The sequence below is a fragment of the Silene latifolia genome, chromosome Y (genome assembly GCF_048544455.1).
Source record: "Silene latifolia isolate original U9 population chromosome Y, ASM4854445v1, whole genome shotgun sequence".
In the NCBI taxonomy this organism is placed as follows: Eukaryota; Viridiplantae; Streptophyta; class Magnoliopsida; order Caryophyllales; family Caryophyllaceae; genus Silene; species Silene latifolia.
Window position 1 is genome coordinate 163,297,053 of NC_133538.1, and position 20,978 is coordinate 163,318,030.

At 36.1% G+C, this 20,978-nt stretch overlaps 1 non-coding gene across 1 annotated transcript; it reads left to right on the plus strand.

Moving 5' to 3' along the window:
- The first annotated feature begins 1,093 nt into the window (after nt 1-1,093).
- Nucleotides 1,094-1,202, plus strand: LOC141635558 (small nucleolar RNA R71). The gene has a single exon (XR_012540236.1). It is a non-coding gene; the product is annotated as a small nucleolar RNA R71 (small nucleolar RNA).
- The last annotated feature ends 19,776 nt before the right edge of the window (nt 1,203-20,978 follow it).

Below are 20,978 nucleotides of genomic sequence, written 5' to 3' on the forward strand. Positions count from 1 at the left end.
TGAAAATTTCTCTTACGATTCAAAATGTCTTTCATAAATTTAGCGTAAGAGGGTACCTGGGTAATTAGGTTAGTGAAAGGAATTGTTACCTCGAGATTCTTGACCATTTCCAAAAACTTACCAAACTTGCGCTCCAGCTTAGTATTCTTTAAACACTCGGATACGGGATCGCAACACCGGCCGTAGGATCAAGAACCTTCGCTTCCGTAAGTTTAAAACTTCCGTCAAATCGTTAATAAGTATAGAATCATGCAGTTAGTTGTTGGTTGCGTCTGCACCGAAACCCAGTCGATGGACCATTGGTCTCGGTCGATCGACCAATCTGGCTGGGCATGAACAGTTTCTGGTCAGAAACTGCTTCGTCAAAAACTTCAGTCGATCGACTGACATTTGTGGTCGATCGACCGCATGTCTTTGTGCTCAATTAGTTTCTCGGTCGAAACTTTTTCATCGTGTATTCGGTCGATGGATCACGGGGTGTTGGTCGATCGACCACCTGTACTGTGCAATAGAGTTCGTTTTCGCACCAGAAATTAAAATCGTCTTTTCATCCTTTCCCGAGTCTTCTCTTGGCTTATCAGGACCATCATAAGAAAGGCCACTTCGGAGATTAATGGCATTAATGTTTTCAATTGGTCCTTCACATTTGCTTGAAGAATTGGCGACTTGCCTAGCCTCTAAATTCTCCAACTGCTTGACAAAATTCTTTGCAGATTCAACCCCGGCTTCTTCTATTTTCATGACTTGGACCAAAAGAGTTCGGACTAGGTCTCTCAATTCCGCGGTCTCATCTGAATTATGGACAGGAATTTTAACTCTTTCCTTGGAAGCTTCAGAGGTCTCGAGCTTCTCGAGACGAGAAGTAATAGAAGTTATGAGTGTCACAACGGCACTCATTTCATCACTTTGCTTTCGCGACTTTCTACGCGAACTTCCAAACTCGGCTCTATGGAATACCATCTCCTCAATAGTGTTCCAACCTTTATTCTGACCGGTATTATTTTGGAACCTACCATTCGCAGCTACGTCTAGGATAACCTTATAGTCATCATATAAAGCATTATAGAATAAGTTGCAAAGGTACCACTACTGGAAACCGTGGTGAGGGACAGCCCTAACCAAACTCTTGAAACGTCCCCATGCTTCACAAAATTCTTCATCAGGTCCTTGATGGAAATTTGTAATTTTACTTCTCAAGGCATCTGTCTTTGCAAGTGGGAAGTATTTTTTGTAGAAAGCTAATGCTAGAGATGTCCAATCTGTGACTGCAGCTGCTACCCTATCAAGGTCGCGGTACCAATCTCGCGCCGAATCCTTCAAGGAGTATAAGAACATTATCCCCTTTACTTCATCCTGGGTCACCCCACGGTCGATGCACGGTATGGAACAATGATGAGTCCGTGAAAATTTCCATATGCTTCAAAGGATCCTCGTCCGGTAGACCAGCAAACTGATTTCGCTCCACTAAATCAATATAAGAGGAACGAAATTCGAATTTATCAGTAGTAGGGGTGGGTAAAACGTATCCCTTTGGAACATGCTGCTCTTGTGGTTGAAGATTGACATATATTGTAGTCATGTTCGCAAAACTCAGAGTACTCAAGTCTTCCTCTCAAAAACCTGTCTTCTAACTGTGCAAAAGCAAAACTAGAAGCAAGAGTAAGCAACGGCCTCAAGGAACAAAAGTTCCTTGAGACAAGAAAAATAAACTAAAAATAAAGCAAACAGAATTACACCGTCTCCCCGGCAACGGCGCCAAAATTTGATACCCTCATTTTGTATCAAAATTAAATTTATAAATCTGAACTAAAACTGTAGACAGTGATAGCAAGGGTCGAACAACAGAGAGACAAGATCAATTCTATTTGCTAATTTTTAATCTATTGAAGTAACAATTTGAACGGGGGTTTTGAATTGGTTTGATTCTAAAGACTAATTGACAAAATAAAGAGTTTCTCAAATAAGATAAAGAGAGATCAGCAACTTCGGTTCACCATGGCTAAGGTCAGGTCAAAAGAGATAGCTGAGGTCTTCTAACGGTCTCAGCGAATAAGAGCAAGCCTTTCGATCAATGCTCAAATTTAACCTTACGGTCTTTTAATTCCCTAGAATTTCTCAAGCTTTCGCTCAAAGGAAATTCCAAAACTAAAGAAAACTTTACCTACTAATCTTTCAATCTAGCAAGATGGGTTTATCAAAAGGAAACAAGATCGATACGGAAGAAATCATACTAATAAATCGACCTAATTTATGTCATGGCTCACCTCGTTCCCAATCAAGAAGATTAGCTATGCATGATTAAAACTAAAACAATTGCAAACTTAAAGACATACAATGAAATTGACATGGTTGAAATTGAACTTAAGACAAAAGATTAAAACTGAATTGCTTATATAAAAACTAGTAACAACAAGAAATAAAGAAGAAGGAAAATGTCATAAAGCTTACTAATCGATTGATGAACAAAGTAATTGAAAAGTGGAATCCGTCGCCTCCCAAAACTAGATCTAAACTTCAGTTTCTTCAATAATGAAAAGCATAACCTAAAATTATTTCTGCGTTCTACTAATAAACGATGCCAAAAAGTTAATTACAATTGGGCTTTTAAAAGTCTAACACGAAAAGTCAATCTCATCCTCGCGGCCTGGTCGATCGACTAAGAGGCATGGTCGATCGACCAGCCAGTGCAGTGCAGTAACTCCTTCTGAACGTCCACGGTCGATCGACTGAAGAGGTTGGTCGATCGACCAACTGAGCTGTGCAGTAACTTCTTCTTTCTTCAAATCAGCCACTTCACTCCAATGCACGCATCCCAAGGTGAGTGAGTCCGAACACCCTTCTTCCAAGCTTCCGTGAAGTTGCCTCCGGAGGATGATTTAGGCTTGATTTAGCTCACTTCCATTCATTCCTACAATAAATCATAGAAATTGCAAAGTAAACCGTTTCGGGAGAAATAGTAGCTTTAAGCTAACGAATACGCATGGAAATACGTGCCAAAACTGCAAATAAAGTGTATAGAATATGCACGTATCAAGGCCTCGGTAAGGTCACGAAGCTTGTCGTCACCCTCCGCGGCCAAGCGAAGTTGCGCGTCCCAATCGGCGAAATTGGACCCATTCTTTTCTAATTTACAACGATCCATGAAGGATCGGAGCCACGAAACATTGGTGAGAGTGTTTGAGCTAGTGGTTGCGTTTTAATTTGGAGTTGCCATGGCAATAGAGAAAACAAATTAGACTACAAAATAAAAGTGTAGGAATTAATAAACATCTATTGTTTTGATAATACTTGTAAACATTTTAAACAAGTTTTAAGCATTTATATAGTGATCTCTACCCAACTATTATAAATGATCCCGAGATCCAAATTCATATCAATTCGGGCACGGTGAGCCGATTCATCCCTTATCAATATAACTCGATGGATTAATTCTTTAATCGATTCTACTTCTCGAACTCTCGGTCGATAAAATTACTCTAATATTTATCTTTAGCCCGGAACACATGCGACTACGGTCACGAATACTTACGTTGAGCTCAATCCAAATTTCGATGTAATAACATTTTACTACCCACTTACCTAACGTAACAAGTTTAGCACACCGGTGAGCCGAGCCTACTTCCTTATGAAATGGGGATTCATGGTTTCTATTATTTGGTATGGCTAATTCTCAATTATTATTTAGTAATAGGTCTTGTCAATTTATTATCTATCATGTTTTAAGTGAACTAAAGCGGTGAATTACGATAATTATAATTGACACGGTCGATGACTGGATAAAATAAAATGCATGTTTAGTTATGGCGATTTAGCGATGCATGCAAACATATAAATAAATGCAAAACATAAAACATAAAATCCTAGTATTACCTTCCTAAAAAGAAAATATAATTTAATTAACTATTACAAATTCGGAAACCAACTCCATTGGTCCCTTGAACTTCGGTCTTTGCACACATCTCGAGGTAACACCGTCTTCATGGAAACTCCGGGAAATTACAAAATGAATTACATAATTTCCTATTATACATTTGTAATAAAATTTAAATCTATTAAATTAAAAAACGGTGATATGAGATCACAATAATTACAACCGAATCGATATTCCCATGCATTTCGGGTAATAACGACAAAAAACTAAGGCCAGACTAAGGAAAAATACATAATTCAAAAATTATATAAATCAAAATTATGACAATTATAAATAAAATGCAGCATTATAATATGTATGAACATGCTTAATTTTATGCTAAATCGCCTTTTAAGAGCCAATATCGTATATTTTATCGGTTTTTATGGATTTGCGTGATTATAACTTGTTAAAATCACAAAAATGTTACTTAAATTCATATTTATGTTCAAGTTAATTACCCTAACTATCTTAGGACTCAAAACTTAGTCTTCACTAACATTTTGACAATAATTCAACTTGATTTCTTAATATTGTTCATTATGGACCCAAAAATACAATTTTATATTATAAACTCCAAATTAAATAATCATAATTTCAAATAATTTCAAAATTTGAAATTCAAACTTATGAACATTCTGGAAAAATACCATGACACTCATAATTTTAAAACCGAGGTTAAAAATTTCGAAGATTTTTCGAGGAAAAAACATCGTTGCGGTTTATCGGTATTATCAAATATGACCATTAAAATATGAGAAAACTAATTTTAACCAACTTTTCAATTTTAGATCTAAAATGTGGGAAAAAATGCAACATTTGACGTTTTTCTTTAGTCATGAAATATGTTTTAGCATTATATACTAATTTAAAGTCACTATTTATCGAAATTTTACTCAGAAATTCATAAATCATGCAAAATTGGTTCAATAAAGTTAAAATTTTTGCACACATTGATTAAATATGCATGTGACAACATATTAAAATTTCATGACCAGATTCGAAATATAACTCATATTAACCTAATAAACTTTTTAAATTCGATGTAAACTCATAAAATTCATATTTTATGCAAAATAATTCATCTTAACACGAAATTTAACATGCAAATTGTAGATAATATATGTGAAATCATATCCCAAAATCACTGAGAAATTCGAAGTTTAGCTATTTTTCGTTCAAAAATGACATTTTTAATCATCAAAATCACATTTTTATGCCATTTATATATAAGATGAACAATAAAATCCATAAATCAACCCAAATATCCCAAAAATATTATAGGATCAGAAACTTTTAACATGCAAAGTTGTTTCGTGATTTATCTTTATAAATACAAATTTACATGTTTTATTTGTTAATTAATTAACTCGGAAAAACAATAACCGATTTTGCATGCAATAACCTTGTGCTCAGATACCACTTGTTAGGATTCATTAATTTCATTTGTTTACATATCCAATATATGAAAGTTTAATTTACTCATAAAATTAAATCGGATCTTATGCATGCAAAACAATTACAAGTGTAAGGAGAAAATCAATTCTTACATTGATGATTTCGGAATATGGGCACTAGTAAGTTCATCTTCTTACTAGTTCTTGAGCTTTCCAAAGGTGGAAGAACAAGATTCAAGTGGAGAATCTCTCCCAAGGAATTATACCCAAAGCAATACCCTTAATAATTATAATTAATATGATCTAGTATTAATTAAAATCTAACTTAAAATTGACACAAAATATTGAGTTTTTGCTCTTGAATGTCATAGTCAAGAGGGGAGTATTTGTGAGGTTTTCTTTCTCTAAGTTTTTCAACAAAAAATGGAGTATTAGAATGAATAATACACTAGTAGTATATACAATATACGTAGTGTATAAAAGGAGAGAAAGCCCTTTGTTTTCTCTAGGGAAAAACCGGGTGGGGGGGGGGGGGGGGATATAGAGGCCAATGCATGGTCTTTGTTCTTCTCAAGATTAGATAGACATGCAAGGCTATATTTTTAGGTTTAATCATTATGTTTCTATTTAAAAATAAAACACAATATAAACCCTAATCCCCTCCATTATTTTGGTACACTTAGATAAAATGGGTAGTCTATTTTATTTATCATTTTGTTAATTTTGTCATGTGTCACATGTTACATGATATGTTACACTATAGTGTATTTTTAACATATTAATAATCAACATATTAATAAAATATGTCATATACAAAATTAACTAGTAATTCTTAATTACTTGTACCAAAATGGTTTATCGAATTATAAATTACAACTTCTTGTATTTATAATGAATTATTCATTCTGTTTCAATTATTTTGTAAACAATAATTCAATCTAAGTAATAAAACAATTCGATTACTTAGACCGTAACTTATTTAATCGAATTACAATGAGACACGTTAATTTTACTCACAAAATCATCCGTCAATTTAAAGCAATTTAATTAACTCGTATCGGCATACGATTAATTAAATAATCAATTAAGTGTATTACCCTATAGGTATGACCTCATGGTATCAACTGATCACCACCGTCGTACGATAGTAATGTCAAACTCTAGTCAGCCAATCATTACCGATATGTGTGTACCGGTTGACTGTAAAATATTACTTTCCCTCATGTATTCTTAAATATGAGATTTAAACATGTGATCATCATGATCGACAATTGTGATCGCATTATTGTCGGGGACACTTACTCCAACATGCCCCTCTTCTCCAGCTCATTTTCGCTGTTTACAGAATTTTTCCGTGATTTCTTTCCAAAGTTTGAGTCATTCCAAAACTCTTCACATTGTTTAGTATAAATAGAGACCTCCGGTCTCACATATTTTTCACGCGAGTGTCCGCCCTTCTCTTCTCCCTTTGCATTCTAGACCGTGCTATAAGCTTTCGACGCCTACGTGGTTGATCAATCGACCATGTAAGCTCAGATCATTCTGAGTTCCAGTCACGTTGCATGACCGACCAATTTGACCACTACACACCAATCAATAAATTAATCTAAAATCCTCCAACGAGGGCACTTTCTACATACATTCGAGTCGAGCAATCACAAACGTTAACTTAGTTAATCTCGTTTCGTCAAACATGTAAGTCTGAGGGTGTAAATCCCATCTTTTTTATTGTATTTTTATTTTTGCATCAATTAATGTAAGATTCACGTCAAAAATACATTTAAAATCGATTTTAAAAACCTTTATTACAAATTGTTTTTACGAAACAGCAGTTACCAGACGTCGAGAAGAAACGCGGCAGCAACTGCGCCTCTTCGAAGGGTCGCAGCACCTGCTGCGCCTCTTCCAGAGGCTGCTGTTGCTCCTGCTCTTCTTCTTCTTCTTCTTCTTCTTCTTCTTCCTCGGGTTTCTGTGGTTTTATCCTTTTCATCTTATTTTTCTTATTTTATTTCACTCCTTTGTATATAAACCATGTTTTGATCACTCCTTTCAATTTTAACGTTATATTTTCGACTTAAATCTCTTATAAATCGATATTTGCGGGTTTTCGTCACTAAATCAAACTCGGCTCTTAGAGACTCGATTTGTCCATATCAAGTCTCTGGAATTCGTTCTTTGTATATATTTCCATTGTTTATTTTCAGTTTATCAAATTTCTTTCAAAGTTTGTTCCTTTTGTGTTTCCGATATCGTAAATAAATTTAATTCATTTTTAACCCGTTTTAATTTGTTTTAATTCGTGTTTATCGCTTTTATGACGATGTCAGTATGTAACTAATATGCTAAATCACTTTCACTCGAGTTTAATATCGATAATCAATCGTAAAACATGCCAAATAGTTGCGCCTCTTCTAAGGGACGCAGCAGATGCTGTGCCTGTTCTGAGATGACTTCTATCCCTGAACTTTCCGTTCTCGCTTTGACGTAGATTTAGTTAGGTATTAATTAATTACTAATTGTAATATCATCTTTAATTTATCCTATTTTTTGACAATTTAATTTCGAACTTTTATTTTCTTTTCATCAGATTTCCGTTTCGAGTGTATTTTTGACGTAAATCAGTTAAATCATTGTAATTCATTTTAATCTTAATTATTGCTATTTATTTATCGTTATTTATTTATTGTTTATTGTATGATTTATTTATCTACCATTCACATGTAATTAATTCTAAATCCCAATTCGACATAATTGATTGCTAATTATTTGTTCACCGACTTAGTTTAATTCACATTCTAGGATTAATCTGTGGATGTTGCATTACATGCATATAATCGACAGCATATCAAATATGAATAGCTTCCCTAATCATTAGTAGAGGCCGCTATCGAGGCGGGCGGGATTAGGTTTTCGATTAAAGAGCTTCCTAATACGTACCCTCACCCCTTACTCCAGATCTCTGTGAACATCCGTGTTCATTAGCGTCCACGAGAGTCATTCTAGACATGGAATGCTAAGGGTAACGAGTTCTTGGTGTTCATGTCACTAGTTTGTGTTTAGACATGGCACGAGGTATTCGAACGATTTCAATTTCCTATAAAAATTGGTGGCGACTCCACAAATGCAACGCTTGTCCCAAGCGCCTCCGCTGGGGATTATACACTTATGTGTTACCCAGGGTGAAACTTGAACAAGGTTAGGGAATAGTTTATACGAGACAGTTGTCAATTTTCATTACTCGACCTTCTTAGGTCGTTTTATTCGGCCTTCATAGGCTCAACCCAACCCATTCGACCAATGGACGGTCCAAATTCTTATCTGGGCCTAAGGATAGATAGCGATTGACGTCAACCATACCGTGGTATATACTCATGTCTGTATCAAGAGCTTTCACTACTCGAGGAAATGGACTAGGAACCGAGCTTACTCATGTTTGGCACGGACCCACCTTATTAAGCCAAAACCCTTTTAATGCACTCAGCATGCCGTTACAATGCCTAAATGAATGGTTGTACCATATACGTGATCACCATTTTGTAAACCAAAAACCATGACGAGATTTCTCTAAAATCAAAATCCCTTTTAAAATGTAAATATTTCAAAAGTGGCCAAAAATAGCGCAAAATGAGTCGAAACTCTGTCCAAATGTCCAGTCAAAATTCGGGCCTCAAAACCCATTTCAAAAACTCACCTCGAGTCAGCACTCAACTACACTACAGTTGCCTAGGACAAACATATCAAAATTTGTCATTTTCAAACCTCTCTTAACATAGTGGCACACTCCCACTTCACAAGTCGAGTCTTTTTTGAGTAAGTGTGCTAAAATGGTCGATCGTGTTTTGATTCGTTATCGATCTCTTAAATCCCTAGTTTTCAATATGCCTGGAACTAGTTACGCAAGTGTTAATGGAAAACCCCAAAGTGGTAATGATCTAATCCTAGCTGCGCTCGTCCGTCTCCAAACAAGCCAAGACCAAGCTTATGCTAGCCTCAATGCTATTGAAGGTCGAATTGATGCTGTAGAAACTAGACTTCCTCCTGCAGAGACTGATGTCCCTGACATGAGTGTGCATGATAACCTTCCACCCTTTGTTGGACAACAAGAAGTCAACCCCCCACTAGGTCCTTCTGAAGCTGAAAAGCGACTCCAATACTTGGAAGAACAACTAATGTACCTTAAGGGAGATGACATCTACAGGAAGAATAATCGCAAGTATGAGGCGGTAAATGCTCAACTGCCTACCAACTTCAACATGACTGACATCCCAAAGTTCAAGGGGCATGAAAATCCTTTAAGCCACATTCGTGCCTTCAAAGATTATATGTCTATCAAAAGCATCAAACCCGAGATGTTCCTAAGGATCTTTCCTTCATCTCTCGACACTATTCCTAAGCAATGGTTCTATTCTTTGGAGAACAAGAAAATTGCCACTTGGGACGATGCCGCAACTGAATTCACTAAACAATACGCGGATAATGCCGAAATACCAGTCAATATGCGCACTCTAGAGATTCTTACCCAAAATGAGAAAGAAGGCTTCACCGACTTCCTAAGTAGGTAGAAGAAGACTAGCACACAACTTGTTGAACGCCCAGATGAAGCCACTCTTGTGGAAAAGTTCATGGATAATTTGAGACCTATTTATGCAAACCATTTGAGATACCAAAACATAAAGTCTTTCAAAGACTTGATTGTGCTAGGAACAAGAATTGAAGACGACATCCGAAAGGGGCTCTTGTCCAAAACGGTAGGTCGCGGATACCAGGGTTCAACGAGTCGTTCTTATGGCTCCACTAGCAAGACCGATGAGGTTAACCTTGTCGAATCATCTAAGAATAATAACCCACCAAGGAAATTCATGAACATTGGTGATTCATATTCCAACGCTCTGAAAAGGCTCATGAAACAAGGTAAGCTCTAACCTATAGGACGTACGCCTGACCCGGAGAAGAAATATAAATCATGGGATGAGAATGCGTACAGTGAATATCATAGAGGCAAAGGACACGATACAGAGAGATGCTTCAAATTGAAACATGTCATCCAGGATATGATTGAAGATGGTCGTTTACCCATACCTCCCGGAGTTAAGCCTAACAATACTCAGAATCCTCTTGGAGTTCTAATGATCACAGATGAAGAATCCACCTTGGATTATTCACACCTCATTTCACCAGTCGAGGATGAGATTCATGTACTAGAAGAGGAGGAGAGCTATTCTACCATCTCTCCTACCATTGCCAATTTTATCGCATGGGCAAAGAGTGTAAGTAGGCAAGTTTCAGAACTAGAAGCTGTAGTGGCATCCCTACGTGATCCAAACGCCACACCTAAGGAAAACGTGCCATTAACTCCAATTCTGTCTCAAGAATATACGATGCAAGAGGTAGTCGCAGTAGTTGACAATCTAGTTTAACAAATAATCAGTCTAGAAGCTGAAATCATCAGGTTGAGAGAGCTCAGTATCGTCAACGGAATATGGGCCAATGACGATGAAGATGAATACCTCAGAGAACATTATCTAGTCAAGGTTAGTGAGGATATAGTCAAGGCTAGTGAAGATCAAGATATAGACCACGTTACTCGCTCAGGGCGTCCATATCAAAATGTCTCTCTGAACGGTCCTACCGTCAATGGTCCAGTTACTAACAACAATGTCATCACTCCAAATGATGGCGAACATACATCTACTGACCACTTACTAAAACAACTACAAAAGACAAAGGCTTATCTTTCAGTCTGGCAATTAGTTGCGAGTTCATTTCCCCATCGCCAAGCTTTAATGCAAGCATTGGCTAAACTGAACATAGCTCACAAGTCTACGCCTGATGACGTAGTCAACTTGGTCATCCAAGACTCGGTTAAGCTAAGTAACCCAGTTACTTTTTCAGACGAGCATTTACCTCCTTTCGGCGCCAGTCATAACCTCGCTCTATATATCATAGTCACATGCTTAAAAAAGAACGTACCAATGACTTTGGTGGATGATGACTCTGCAGTCAATGCCATACCACTAAAGACAGCGCATAAGGTGGGCATGAAAGAATCAGATTGGACTCCTACCAACCAAGGTGTTCGCACATACGATGGAACACGACGTAAAGTAGTAGGGCTAATCAACCTCACTATAGCCACATGACCTATCGAGCGAAAGGTTAATTTTCAGATAGTGGACATCGAGGCATCCTTCAATATACTTATGGGAAGACCTTAGATTCACGCTTCCAAAGCGGTAACATCCACCTTGTACCAGAAGATCAAAATTCCTCTAGATGGCAAAGTAGTGACGATCACTTCGTCACCTATCAAGGTTGTGATAGAGAAAATGTCAAGCAACCAAGTGGTCAGAGACCCAGTATATGAGCTTGGAGGATTTTAGAGCATAAATCTCGTGGTCAACCACATACTCAAGTCCCAGGGTTACTTCCCAGGAATGCCATTAAACCCCACCAAGAGGAATACCTTTGCACCTTACAAAGAAGGAAACTCTCAAAGGATACCATTAGGATTGGGATACAAGCCCAAGAAAGTAAAAGCCTTAGAAATGCTTACTCAATTCCAAAATCGTAAAGATAGAGGAATCCAGATGCGACCCTATCTCCCTACCCTAAATGGATACTTCGTTAGGGAGGGGAGTCAAGAGTACTTTTATGGGTTTCCCGAACCTTGGCATTATAAGGGAATACAACTAGCTGGAATCGAGGTCTTCCACGATTGCTACTTCATCCCTTCAGAAACGGTTCCTACCGTTAAAACTCGTCAAACACCTTGTTTAGACGAACAAGCTGATAGCCTTCTGTTTGGGGAAGACCGATTCGTCAGAGCTGCGCAGGATGAGATCATTACCATGATACTTCTGAAGGAAATGTAGATTCATATACATGTTAACATACTCTTATATGTCTAAATAATTTGTCATAAAATTAATTACGGATTTTATGCATGCAAACAAAATAACAAAGAGAAGAAATCATGTTCTTACAATGGGTATTTCGGATTTAAAGGGCACAAAAGAAATCTCCTTTTCTTTTGTTCTTGAGCTTTCCTTATGGAAGAATAAAGATCTAAGTGTAAGATCTCTCCCTATGTATTATACCCAAGGCTTTCTCTTAATCTAATTAATATTATTTGAGCTAGTATAATATTAATCTAGGTAGAAAATTGAACCAAAAATTTATAAAACACTTATATTATTTCGGTTTTATGAGAGAAGATGAGGAGGATTTTTCTTCTCACTAGAACTTGATTTTGGATGATGATATTGGAATGAAAAATAATACACTACACATAGTATATTATTAGGTAAAAATTATAGAAAAACAATGATAGTTTTTCTTCCCCAAAACCGTGTAAGAGGAGAGCTATTGGGGAGCCAATGCATGGAAAAATTGTTCTTCACAAGGAACAATAGGCTTGCATGCCTAGACTTGCTTTTTTCATCATTATGTTTTATCAACTAAATAAAACAATTAACTAGCTTAATGCTCCCCAATTTTTCGGCACTTTACATAATATGGATCCCATATTATTTTTGTCAATTGTCAATGTGTCACATGTCATATGTGACATAAATATGTTATGTATTTTTAACATATTAAAAATCAACGTATTAATAAAAATACGTCACATACAAAAATTAACTTAGTAATTTCATAATTACTTGTGCCAAAATATTTTACCATTTATAAATTTCAACTGATTGAATTTATAATAATTCATTCATTTTAATTGTTACATTAAACAATTTATTTCATCCGAGTAATTATACAATTTAATTACTCAGACCGTATCTCATTTAATCACATTTCAATTTGATACGTAAATTTTACTTCCAAAATCGTCCGTCAATTTTCAAGTAATTTAATTAACTCGCAACGTTATACGATCAATTAAATAATCAATTAAGAGTGTTGCCCTTTAGGTATGACCTAGGGGGTCAACTGATCACCACCGTCACACGACAAGAATGTCAAACTCTAGTCACCAATCATTACCGATATATGTTGACCATTGACAAGAATAAAATTACTTCCCAATTGTATTCTTTAAAATGAGATTTAATAATGATATTTAAATCATGTGATCGCATTATTGTTGAGGACACATTTCCCAACAATCTCCCACTTGTCCTCGACAAGTGTGCGTCACCAATTCTCTTGTCCTATTACTATCTCCCACTCAATGCAAGGTGTCTTTCAGGTCGTACTTGCAAGTGATCATATCGAGAGTGGTTTCCTCGATCTGGAGAATAACTGATTGACCGGATTTATCCACTCTGGATACCTTCCGAGCGTGGCCACGCATTTCCAGTTCATTACTCCTCGAGTGGCCCTGAGATATTGTTATAACCCTGACTAGGGGTGGACAATTCCTATCGCACTCATTCCCTTCGACTAGCCACAACCATCATAACCCAAAATATGCCCATTTGACCCCATTTACGAAGGTCGTAGTAACACAAATCAAAGTTAATCTGAAACTGTGCCATCTTAGGCGAATAGTCTTTAGTCAAAAGAATCGACTCATTTGAATACTATAGTAGCTCTCGCCACGACCAGGCTATATAAATTTGCCGAACTCTATAAGCGGTCATTAGGCCCGACAAAATGTTCTTAACATGCCTATGTGATCGACTAGTCATCTCACATGACTCTATGGCACTTGAACTTGCCATCAATCGCCTCACACTCTAGTCACTTCGAGACGTCACCCCATACAAGTGACTATGGGCAAATACTATGTTAATCCGTGTTCACTTTAACGGGGTTCAATTATCTCCACAACCCGTTTGGATGTAACAAAGTATAAATTAAAGATAAAAGACAAATGCGATTATGAACATGAACAAAAACAACACTTTTATTCCATTTCAAAATCTAACAAAAATTTGGTACACGTTTAAGTCCCATGGACGTAACATGTCCATCATGCTTAGCCTGCGATAAAGGCTTGGTGAGCGGATCGGCTATGTTGTCATCCGTCCCAACCTTACAAATCGCAATTTCCTTTCTTTCAATGAAATTTCTTATTACATGATACTTTCTAAGTACATGTCTAGATCTATTACTAGACTTTGGCTCCTTAGCTTGGAAGATCGTCCCACTATTATCACAATAGAGAGTGATGGGATCATCGGCGGTAGGTACTACTTTTAGACCTTCCGTGAATTGCTTGATCCACATAGCTTCCTTGGCGCTTCGATGCTTATGTACTCACCTCCGTTGTTGAATCCGCGATTCTGACTTCCTTGAAGCTTCTCCAGCTTACGGCACCACCATTGAGCATAAACACGAAACCAGCTTGTGATTTCATGTCATCTCTATCTGTTTGAAAACTTGAGTCCGTGTATCCTGTAACACGCAACTCAGTGTCTCCTCCAAACACAAGAATAGAGTCCTTAGTTCTTCTCAAGTACTTAAGGATGTTCTTGACAGCAATCCAGTGACTCTCACCTGGATTTCCTTGATATCTACTCGTCATGCTCAAGGCATACGAGACATCAGGACGTGTGCATATCATGGCATACATGATTGATCCAACAGCGGAAGCGTAAGGGATCAACTTCATGCGTTCAACATCATGGAGTTCGGAGGGACATTGAGTCTTGCTCAATATCGTTCCGGTTACCATAGGTACCAAACCCCTTTTGGATTTGTCCATGCTGAATCGTCGAAGAATCTTATCAACATAAGACTCTTGACTTAGTGCCAATATCCTCTTGGATCTATCTCTATAGATCCGGATACCTAATATGCGTTGTGCCTCTCCTAAATCCTTCATTTGGAAGTGGTTACCTAACCACTTCTTAACAGAAGACAACATTGGAATATCATTTCCAATGAGTAGTATGTCATCGACATACAAAATTAGGAACACAACATTGCTCCCACTAAATTTCATGTATAAACATGGTTCCTCAACATTTCGAGTGAAACCATTTTCCTTTATCACATCATTGAATCGATGATTCCAACTTCTTGATGCTTGCTTAAGACCATAAATGGATCTCTTAAGTTTGCACACTTTGTTAGGATTTTTAGAATCAACAAAACCTTCGGGTTGTATCATGTACACGGTTTTGACATCCATTTGCCAAATTTCATAATCATGAAATGCGGCGATCGCTAACAAAATCCGTATGGATCTTAGCATGGCTACGGGGGCGAAGGTCTCATCATAATGGAGACCTTGGACTTGGGTAAATCCTTTTGCCACTAGCCTAGCTTTGTAGACATCGTCATGTCCTTCTATGCCATTCTTGACTTTGAATATCCATTTGCATGGAAGGGGTCTTGCCCCTTTAGGCAAATCTACCAAGTCCCAAACTTGGTTTTCAAGCATAGAATCCATTTCGGACTTCATGGCTTCAAGCCATAAGGTGGAATTAGGACTAGAGATTGCGGCCTTGTAGGTGGCGGGCTCGTCACTTTCCATAAGCAACACATCGAGCGTTCCATCTTCTTCGATAAGTCCCACATATCGATCGGGATGGCGAATGACTCGGCCCGTCCTTCTTAGTGGAGGAGGTACAACCGCGTTAGACGACGAAGGAACATCTTCTTGCGTCTCTACCTCGGTTTGTGGTTCTTGAACTTCGTCAAGTTCAAAATTTCTCCCACTCTGTCTCTTAGAAATAAATTGACTTTCTAAGAAGACAGCCACACAAGACACAAACACTTTGTTTTCTTGAGGTTTGTAGAAGTAGTAACCTCGAGAGGTCAAAGGATAACCTACAAAGATGCATTTTTCGGATCTTGGGGCAAGCTTATTGTCGGGTTTAGCCTTGACGTAAGCATCACATCCCCAAATTTTCATATAGGATAGATTAGGAACTCTTCCTTTCCATGTCTCAAATGGAGTCTTTTCGGTGGCTTTAGTGGGACTATTATTTAAAGATAGAATTGCGGTTTGGATTGCAAATCCCCAAAACGAGTTCGGTAACTCGGTTTGACTCATCATGGATCGAACCATATCAAGTAGGGTTCGATTCCTCCTTTCGGCAACACCATTCAATTGTGGTGTTCCGGGTGGAGAAAGTTGTGATATAATGCCACAACCTTTCAAGTGTGAATCAAATTCAAGACTAAGGTATTCACCACCACGATCGGATCGTAGTGCCTTAATCCTTTTGTTCAATTGGTTCTCTACTTCGTTTTGGAATTCCTTGAATTTCTCAAATGCTTCACTCTTGTGTTTCATTAAATAGATATACCCATATCTACTCAAGTCATCGGTGAAGGTTATAAAGTAGTCATAATTACCACGAGCGGTGATACTCATTGGTCCGCATACATCGGTGTGTATGAGTCCCAATAGCTCACTAGCTCGTGTCCCTTTACCGCTAAAAGGATTATGAGTCATTTTGCCAAGTAGGCAATATTCGCATGTAACAAATGATTGATAATCAAATGGTGTAATCACATTAGTAGAAATTAATCTTTTGATGCGATTCTCGTTTATGTGACCTAATCGACAATGCCAAATGAACGCTTCACTTGGGTCACTTGTTTTGAGTTTCTTTGATTGAATGTTATAAATATCATTAGTCGGCTTTGAGGTCTCTAAAATGTAAATGCCATTTATGGAAGAAGCTTGGCCAATAACCAAATCATTCCTAGAAATAGAGCAACGATTGTTCTTAATGACAAAACAAAAACCGTCCATGTCTAGCATGGCGATTGAAATAATGTTTTTAGAGAGCGTAGGAACATAAAAACAATTATGCAAATACAACTCAAAACCGTTTGGCAAAGCTAGAACATAAGTTCCTTTGGATTCGGCCGCTACCCGAGCTCCATTTCCAAGTCGAAGATCCACATCTCCCTTGCTAAGCCTCTCCACATCTCTTAAACCCCGTAAATGATTACAAAGGTGAGAACCACAACCGGTATCTAGTACCCATGTCGTAGTGGAAGTATAATTTATATCAATAACATAAATTTCTTTAGGAATTGTACCTTTTGGAGTAATGAGTCCTTCCCTTATATTTCGCAAATACATAGGGCAATTCCTAAGCCAATGTCCCATGCCATAGCAATAATGGCACTCATCATTAACTTGCTTGAAGTTTTTGATTTTCTTTCCTTTCTTCTTGAACCTCTTGCCCTTTGAAGCAAGAACTTGATTGCTAGAGCTCCCACTAGCTTTGGCATCCTTATCTTCCAGAGATAAAGACCCTATAGATCGTATGAGGTAGTCTTCCCGAGACGGACTCACACGAGGTCTAGTAGTAGTGGGTGGTTTAGAAGTGGTGATGAAATTAAGGTTTCCATCCGAACCTATCCCGAAATGAAGTTCTCTAGTTGTATCGAAATTATTGTTGGAGCATACGTCGTCAAGAACATGGTGATATGACTCAATGGTTATCGGTGCGGTAGCATTTGATGGATTCATTGTAATGCACTACAAATATGGAGGAAAGGAAATATTAACATTTGTCTTTTTAAATCATACTTGCAAATTTAACAAGATATGAACATTTATATAGTGACCTCTACCCAACTATAATAAATGATTCCAAGACCCAAATTCATATCAACTTAGGCACGGGGTAGCCGATGAAACCCTCATCAATATAACTCGGTGGATTAACTTTTTAATCGATTCTACTTTTAGAACTCTTGGTCGATAAAATTATTCTAATATTTATCTATAGCCCAAAACACATCAACAAGGGCACGGGGTAGCCGATGAAACCCTTATCAATTACTTTTGTTGAGTTCAATCCAAATTTCGAATAAATGTGTCCATTATCCAAACCCATATTAATTTAGGCACGGGGTAGCCGATGAAACTCTCATCAACATGAATTCGGTGGATTAGACATTTATCACCCACTTCCCCTACGTAACAAGGTTTGTACCCCGGGGTAGCCGAGTGCACTCCCTCGCGAAATAGGTTTTCATGATTTCTACTATTTGGTAAGGCTATGTCCCAATTAGTTGTTTTAGCGAGAGGTCATGTCAATTTATTATCTATCACGTTTTAAGTGAACTAAAGCGGTGAACTACGATAATTCGAATTGACACGGTCGATAAACTCGATAAAAAGACAATGCATGTTTAGTTATGGCGATTTAGCGATGCATGTGACATAAAATAAAATGCAAGCATAAAGTTAAATAAATCCTAGTATGGCCTTTCCTAAAATAGAAAAACTATTAATCTATTACATATTCGGAAACCAACTCCATTGGTCCCTTGAACTTCGGTTGTGGCACACATCTCGAGGTAACACCGTCTTTATGTATCGCCATTCTTGAAGAAATCCGTCTTTTGGAACTCCGGAATGAATAAAATTACATAATAAATTACATAATTTCCTATTATACATTTGTAACTAAAATAAAATAAATCTATTAAATTACAAAACGGTGATACGAGATCACAATAAAATTACAACCGAATCGATATTCCCATACATTTCCTAAATACCAATTAAAATCTAAGGCCATACTAAGTAAAATTACATAATTAAAATTTACATAAATTAAAATTATGACAATCATAAAGAAAAATGCAGCATTATAATATGTATGAACATGCTCAATTTTTATGCTAAATCGCCTTTTAATTAGCCAATATCGTATATTACTCGGTTTTTAGCGATTTGCGTGATTTCAACATTTTATAATCACAAAAATACATAAACTCATATTTATGCATAAGTTAATTACCCTAACCTCTTAGGACTCAAAATATAGTCTTCACTAATAATTTGACCATAATTAACTTTTATTTACAAAATTGTTCATAAATGGACCAAAACTACAAAAATAAGCTATTAGACTTCAAATAAATCACAAAATTTCAAATAAATTCAAAATTTGAAATTTAAATTCATGAACATTCTGGAAAAATTCCATGACACTCATAATGTTCAAAATCTTAGGTTAAAAATTTCGAAATTTTTCCAGAAAAACAATGTTGCGGTTTATCAATTTATAATAAAATAATCATAAAAACATGGAAAAAATTATTTTCATTAACTTTTCAATTTTAGATCTGAAAAATATAATAAAATGCAACATTAGACGTTTTTCCTAAGTCATAGATTATGTTTTATTAATTTTTCACTAATAATGTCACTATTTATGCTATTTTTCTTCAAAAATTCATAAATCATGCTAAAAGACTTCTTTATAGCCAATTATTTTACACACATCTTGTAAAATTGCATGTGACAACATATTAATTTTCTATGACCCGATTCGAAATTTAACTCATATTAACCTATTTTTCTCTTAAATCCGAATTTAATAATGAAAAATTCAATTTTCGAGCATAACAAGTCCAAAAATTATGAAAATTTACAGGTTATCTCAAAATAATATATGTAACAACATATCCAAAAACCAAGTGAAAATTCGAAGTATAGCTATTTTTAGACCAAAAATGACATTTTTACTCATAAAATCACATTTAAATGCCATTATTGTAAATTATGAACAATAAAAATCCGAAAAATTAACCAAAATATCCTAAAACACTTTAGGACCAGAAATATTAACATGCATGGATTAATTTAGTGATATCTCATAATAACACAAATTTTACAAGTTTTATTTGTTATTCTTATAACTTGGAAAAACTTTTAACCAATTTGCATGCAAACAACCGTGGCTCATGATACCGATTGAAGGAAATGTAGATTCATATACATGTTAACATACTCTTATATGTCTAAATAATTTGTCATAAAATTAATTACGGATTTTATGCATGCAAACAAAATAACAAAGAGAAGAAATCATGTTCTTACAATGGGTATTTCAGATTTAAAGGGCACAAAAGAAATCTCCTTTTCTTTTGTTCTTGAGCTTTCCTTATGGAAGAATAAAGATCTAAGTGTAAGATCTCTCCCTATGTATTATACCCAAGGCTTTCTCTTAATCTAATTAATATTATTTGAGCTAGTATAATATTAATCTAGGTAGAAAATTGAACCAAAAATTTATAAAACACTTATATTATTTCGGTTTTATGAGAGAAGATGAGGAGGATTTTTCTTCTCACTAGAACTTGATTTTGGATGATGATATTGGAATGAAAAATAATACACTACACATAGTATATTATTAGGTAAAAATTATAGAAAAACAATGATGGTTTTTCTTCCCAAAACCGTGTAAGAGGAGAGCTATTGGGGAGCCAATGCATGGAAAAATTGTTCTTCACAAGGAACAATAGGCTTGCATGCCTAGACTTGCTTTTTTCATCATTATGTTTTATCAACTAAATAAAACAATTAACTAGCTTAATGCTCCCCAATTTTTCGGCACTTTACATAATATGGATCCCATATTATTTTTGTCAATTGTCAATGTGTCACATGTCATATGTGACATAAATATGTTATGTATTTTTAACATATTAAAAATCAACGTATTAATAAAAATACGTCACATACAAAAATTAACTTAGTAATTTCATAATTACTTGTGCCAAAATATTTTACCATTTATAAATTTCAACTGATTGAATTTATAATAATTCATTCATTTTAATTGTTACATTAAACAATTTATTTCATCCGAGTAATTATACAATTCAATTACTCGGACCGTATCTCATTTAATCACATTTCAATTTGATACGTAAATTTTACTTCCAAAATCGTCCGTCAATTTTCAAGTAATTTAATTAACTCGCAACGTTATACGATCAATTAA